Source organism: Zingiber officinale, chromosome 2A (assembly GCF_018446385.1).
Source record: "Zingiber officinale cultivar Zhangliang chromosome 2A, Zo_v1.1, whole genome shotgun sequence".
In the NCBI taxonomy this organism is placed as follows: Eukaryota; Viridiplantae; Streptophyta; class Magnoliopsida; order Zingiberales; family Zingiberaceae; genus Zingiber; species Zingiber officinale.
In genome coordinates, this window is record NC_055988.1 from 110,538,172 (window position 1) to 110,544,816 (window position 6,645).

Sequence of the window (6,645 nt, forward strand, 5' to 3'; positions counted from 1 at the left end):
AGACAAAATATAACACTTAATGACAACAAACAATTCATTAAAAAATCACTTAAGAAATCTTGTTCACTTTAGCTAAAACAAGATAATTAACTTATATAAACTTTAACCACCTACTTTAGAAATCTTGTTCCTAAAGTGCGGACATAGAATTACGCGATCATCTTCAACATCTACAACATTGCATCGAAAAAACAATGTCCTGTGCAAGAAGACGAGGGGAAAAATTAGATCTAGAGAATGGGGAATTCTCACCGAGTTAGCCCATTTCAAACCCTAGGAAGCGGGTAGAACTCCAAGGGTTAGGAGATGGAATGAGGCGTGGTGAGGGAGGAGATTGCCGGAGATGGAGATTGGGAGTTAGTTGAGGAGTGTGAGACGAGGTTCGCATGAGAGGGGTTCAGGAGGAGAGCGAAGACGTGTGAGAGGGGTTCGGGAGGTGGGGTTTTTCTACTCCTTACTTGATCCAACAGTTCATATTATCCTAGATTTAGATGAGACCTTGATAGTAGATAACATTTTTTAAAATCGTTGTTATAGACACTAGAAAAATATTAATAGACAACACTTTTAAAAAGGCATTGTCTTTGACTCACAAAAATCAATAATAGACAACAGTTTTTAAAAAAGCGTTGTCTATTAGTAAGCAACTAAAGATATAGACAACACTTTTCACTAAAAGCATTGTAAAAAAAAGAAAATACTTTTTAAAAAAGCGTTGTCTTTTAAGTGTTGTAAAATCCCAATTTATTTGTAGTGTTAGCTGAATGAAAAGAATACATGATTGTTGTCTCAGGCTGCATGGATTTAGACTATGCATTAAGGAACGATCGTCCTGCACCTCTGACCAGTGCTGGCACTTTAGAGCAGAGGGCTGAATTTCAACTGTCGGAGAAATCAAATTGCATGTGCTTAAGTATCATGAGGCTTTTCATACAAGCATAACTTAAATGCTATATAACTGAGGGAAGGATGTTAAGAGTTTCCTTAGCTAATTAGCAGATCGTTTCGTATCAAACGAAAATGTCTAGACTACCACACTTCTTTCGAAGTTGGTAACCATGCGGTAGAATGGCAAAGGAAATATAAAGGAGACACTTGTAAGTGCTCACTTAGCATCTGGATTCCAAGGTTCAAGAAAGAAGAGGAAAAGGATCAATAAAGGAAAAGGAAAGTAAATTGCAGATTCTAGGGGTTATGGCTATAAGGTGCAAAAGAAACAAGATAAGGAGCGCACTTTGTTTCTTCTGCAAGAAGAAAGACTATATGAAGAAAGACTGCCCTACTGATATGTAAAGAAAGATAAACTTCTTAACTTTATTAATTTATAAGTCAATTTAACTATTATACTCACAAATACTTGGTGGATAGATACTGGAGCTACCACTCATGCAACTGTCACTATGCAGGGTTGTCTCAGGAGTCATCTTTCACTTGATGGTGAAAGATACATCTTTATGGGGAATGGAAAGAAAGCTAAAGTAGAGTCGATTAGTGTTTTTAGACTTTGTTTAGGAACTGATATCTATTTGGGTTTAGAAAATATATTCATTGTACCGTCTTTTCGATGGAATTTAATTTTAATTTCTTATTTGAGCAAATCATATTATTCTTTTTCATTCAGAAATGAAATTTTCAGTATTTTTTAGTATTGATTAGTAATAATTTCTTGGTTGATAAACTTTATAAATTGAACACCATAACTCCTACAATTAACACCGTACTAATGCATAGTATAGGTACGAAATGCAATTTGACAAATGAAAATTCTTTTATGTTGTGACTGTTGGTGCGGTTAGCACTAACGATTTAACCCAAGTTTTGATGAATGACAAATCAGGTTAAGTTAGTTTGTTGTTGTCTAACACTTTGATCGAGTGTGTAGGAGAAGTCCAGACAGGTCGACGGGCTGACCGGATGTCTGACACGAAGCTCAGCTAGGTCGACGGACTGACCGGATAGCTGGCACGAAGTCCAAGCAGGTCGACGGGCTGACTGGATGCTTAGACACGAAGTCCAGCTAGGTCGACGGGCTGACCGAATAGCTGGCACGAAGTCCAGACGGGTCGACGGGCTGATCGGACGTCTGATAGGTAAGTGAGGTAAGTCACTGGAGGGGAGTGACTACGAGGACGCGTTCGCGGGAAGGGAACATTAGGCGTCGATCCGGCTTAGATCCATTTTGGATATCTAAGTCGAGATCGTGACTAGATTCCGGTCTCGAAAAGACGGAATCTAAGTCATACTCTTTTCTATTACTTTGTTGAACTTTAATTGTGCTAACAATCTGTTTTACAGGATATATATTTACCTCGGACTAACTCTATTTTGCAGGAGAAGGAATTTCTGGAAATAGGAGGTCCGGGCGCCCGGAAGGGATCCGGGCGCCCGGAGGTGAATTTTATCCAAACCAAGTCGTCGTCACGTGGAGTTCACTGATTAGACCTGCCACGTCGCACCAGGGCGCCCGGAAGGGATCCAGGCGCCCGGAGCAGCATATAAAAGAAGCCCCAGGGGTGGAGCTTCAAGATCAACTCAGAACTCTTAGACTGCTTGCTCTGCTGCTCTGCGCTCCAACGACGCTAACGAAGCTCCGACAACGTGCTCTTGTCCTTGTGGTTTTTCTTTCTGTCGGTATAGCTTTGTTTTAATTTTCATTAGCATTCATTGTACTGTTTTTGTAATCATTATTTTGAATTGCAAGTGAATTGCCCAACGAAAGTACTCACGGAGTACGGGCCTTCGAGTAGGAGTCATCAAAGGCTCCGAACGAAGTAAAAATTACTGTGTCCACTGTTTTAAATTCCGCTGCGTTTAACTCTTTTTAACACTATTTTTTAAATCGATATTCACCCCCCCCTCTATCGACGTTCCACGATCCAACAAGTGGTATCAGAGCAGGTACCGCTCTGATTTGGTGCAACCACCAATCAGACAAGGGGGTGAAAAATTAACCTTTATCTTTTCATTTTTTTTTCTCGCTAAATTCCAATCTGGTGTTATCACCTGTTTTGAAACTTCTTTCGTTGAAATTAAATCTAAATTGGTGCAACACCAATTTAGATACAGTTATTATTTTTCCCGCACTACTAATCCAAGACCAAGTCTTGGGATATTTTTTTTGTTGTTTACTTGTGTGCAGGATGTCTCAACTAGAAGGCTTCAGCACAGTACGTCCTCCTCTATTCAACGGGGATGACTTCTCGTACTAGAAGAAAAGAATGGAGGTGTACCTAAAGACGGATTACGATCAGTGGTTCAGCGTTATAAAGGCCTACCGAGCTCCAACCGACAACTCCAGAAATCCACTAGACACGGAACAGTGGACTTCGGACATGAGGAAAAAGGTGTCGACGGAAAACAAAGCAATCAATACGCTACACTGCGGCCTAACACGAGAATAGCTGAACCGGGTCGGACTGCATCAGAATGCTAAAGAACTATGGGATAAATTGATCGAGCTGCACGAAGGAACGAGCGACGCAAAGGTAACAAAAAGAGATTTACTTTTAAATAAAATATTTAATATAAAAATGCAGGAAGGGGAAACGGCAAGTCAACTACACGCAAGGATCAAGGACATCCTCAACGGACTCCACGCGATAGGCCACCAGATGGAAAACAGAGATTTAATAAGGTACGCACTAAATGCCTTTCCTCGTAATAGCTTGTGGGCATCAATCGTAGATGCCTACAAAATTTCGAAAAATGTATCTAAGTTAAAATTAGACGATCTTTTCTGTGAGTTAGAATTACATGAACAAACTAATGCTGGAGCCGAGAAAGGTATTGCCTTATTTGCAGGCTCATCCAAAGAAAAGAAGAGCAAGACTGAATCTGAAGAGGATTCCAGTCAAGATTCCGAAGACGAAGAATACCTGGTGAACTTGGTAAGAAAAATGTTCACCAGGAGAAAAAGGAGCTTCAGCAAAAAGGATCTTCAAAAGATCAGTTCTCCCGCAGAACAAAAGAATGTGACTTGCTTCGAATGCAACAAAAAGGAGCACTATAAGAATGAATGCCCAAGACTGAAATTCGACAAACCGAAGCCAACGAAAAAGAAGGCCCTCAAAGCAACGTGGGACGACTCCTCGGACGAATCGGAGGTAGAAGAGCAGAAGCACCAGAGCCACCTCGCACTGATGGCCCACGAAGCTGAAACGGAAGACGAGTCGGGAGATGAAGACGGGTCCGAACCCGAATCAAGCCACGAGTCCGTACTCGTTTCCGAAGGCCCGGATGAGGTATATTTTAATTTAAACAAAAAATTTTTTAGAATTATTTCCTGCTTAAATAGTAAGTTAATTAAAATAGAAAATGAAAACAAATAATCACTACTTGAGGAAAATCAAGACCTCAAGGAACAAATAAAAAATTCAAATCCAACTCAAGATCTAATACTTGAAGAGAATTCATCATTAAAATCAGAAATTAATAACTTAAAAGAAATACTAGAAAAATTCACTACAAGATCAAAAAATCTAGACTTAATCCTGAATAATCAAAAAGCATGTTATAATAAAACCGGACTTGGATACAAGTCGAACTCAAATAAAATCTTTAAATCATTAATAACCCAATACAAACCTACCAATCAAGCTTGGGTTCCGAAAGTGTGTTTGACCACGCAAGTAGGAATTAATCAATATTACATACCTAAAGAAAAAATATATTATATAAACTCGAATAAACCAAATCAAAAATCAAAATACAAATCTAAATCAAAGAATTCAAAATTTAAACATATTAAAACTCAACAAGATATAAATTATCACCAAGTTAAATATAACTATAAAAGAAATAGACACAAACCTAAAACGAAAATTTAAATTAAAGGCCAATAATTCAGGGGGAGGCTCCAAATAGCTGGCACCTCCAAAACTAACTTACCCGACAGGGTAACCTAAACAAACTAACCCGGCAGGGTAATTAGGATTAGTTAAAAAGAGACCAAGTTTAACTTGAATCATGGTACTGGTGAAGTTTTTGGATGATAGTACGTTAGGAAAAATTGGGCAGCACATGTCTAGAAAGATATGGTTTCGATCTGGTGCATTTGGCCAAGTGGAACTGACCGAAGCTACCCTTAAATGGATCCTAACTAGTTAGACCAAGATTTAGTACTAAGCTCCGTGGATAGGACTATTCGGAAAACCTCGAAAGGTTGGTTACTTCTAATGACGTCCAAGTGACTCACCAAGCTTAGAAGTTTATCCGAAGAATGCCTATTTGTTGAGACCAAAGCTAAACCTGAATCTAACACAAGTTAAACCAAACTTCATAATTAAAATCCAACTCATCTCACAAAATTATAGGATTTCCTGATTGAAAACTTAGATCGGGTGAGATGACTAAGGATCAAAATTAAATTTCGAATTTAATTAAATTTCAAATTAAATTAATTAAATTAAATTTCAAATTAAATTAATAAAATTAAACTTCGAATTAAATAACTAAAATGAACTACGATTAATTAAAATTTAAATTAAATTAACTTTAAAAAATTATTTTAAAATTAAATTAACTTTAAAAACTATTTTAAAAATTATTTTAAAATTAAATTAACTTTAAAAACTATTTTAAAAATTAACTTAAAAAAAAAATTATTTTAAAATTAAATTAACTTTAAAAACTATTTTAAAAATTAACTTTAAAAAAATTATTTTAAAATTAAAATAACTTTAAAAACTATTTTAAAAATTATTTTAAAATTAAATTAACTTTAAAAACTATTTTAAAAAATTATTTTAAAATTAAATTAACTTTAAAAAATATTTTAAAAATTATTTTAAAATTAAATTAACCCTAAAAACTATTTTAAATTATTTTAAATTAAATTAAATTAAAAAAAAACTATTTTAAAAATGATAAAAAATTATTTTAAAATTAAATTAAATTTAAAAAAAAAACTATTTTAAAAATTATTTTAAAATTAAATTAACTTTAAAAATTATTAAAAATTATTTTAAAATTAAATTAACTTTAAAAATCTATTTTAAAAATTATTAAAAATTATTTTAAAATTAAATTAACTTTAAAAACTATTTTAAATTATTTTAAAATTAAATTAACTTTAAAAACTATTTTAAAAATTATTTTAAAATTAAATTAACTTTAAAAACTATTTTAAATTATTTTAAAATTAAATTAACTTTAAAAACTATTTTAAAAATTATTTAAAATTATTTTAAAATTAAATTAAGTTTAAAAACTATTTGAAATTATTTTAAAAATTAACTTTAAAAAAAAACTATTTTAAAATTATTTTAAAATTAAATTAACTTTAAAAACTATTTTTTAAAAATATTATTAAAAAGTATTTTAAAATTAAATTAACTTTAAAAACTATTTTAAAAATTATTAAAAATTATTTTAAAATTAAATTAACTTTAAAAACTATTTAAAAAATTATTAAAAATTATTTAAAAATTAAATTAACTTTAAAAAACTATTTAAAAAAAATTATTAAAAATTATTTTAAAATTAAATTAACTTTAAAAACTATTTTAAAAATTAAAAATAAAAGACTAATCTCAATTCCTACTCATTGAAGGAAACCAAGTGGATTTTGGATCGTGGTTGCTCCAAACACATGACTGGAGATCACACCAAGTTCACTCAACTCACCTACAAAAGCTTAGGAACATT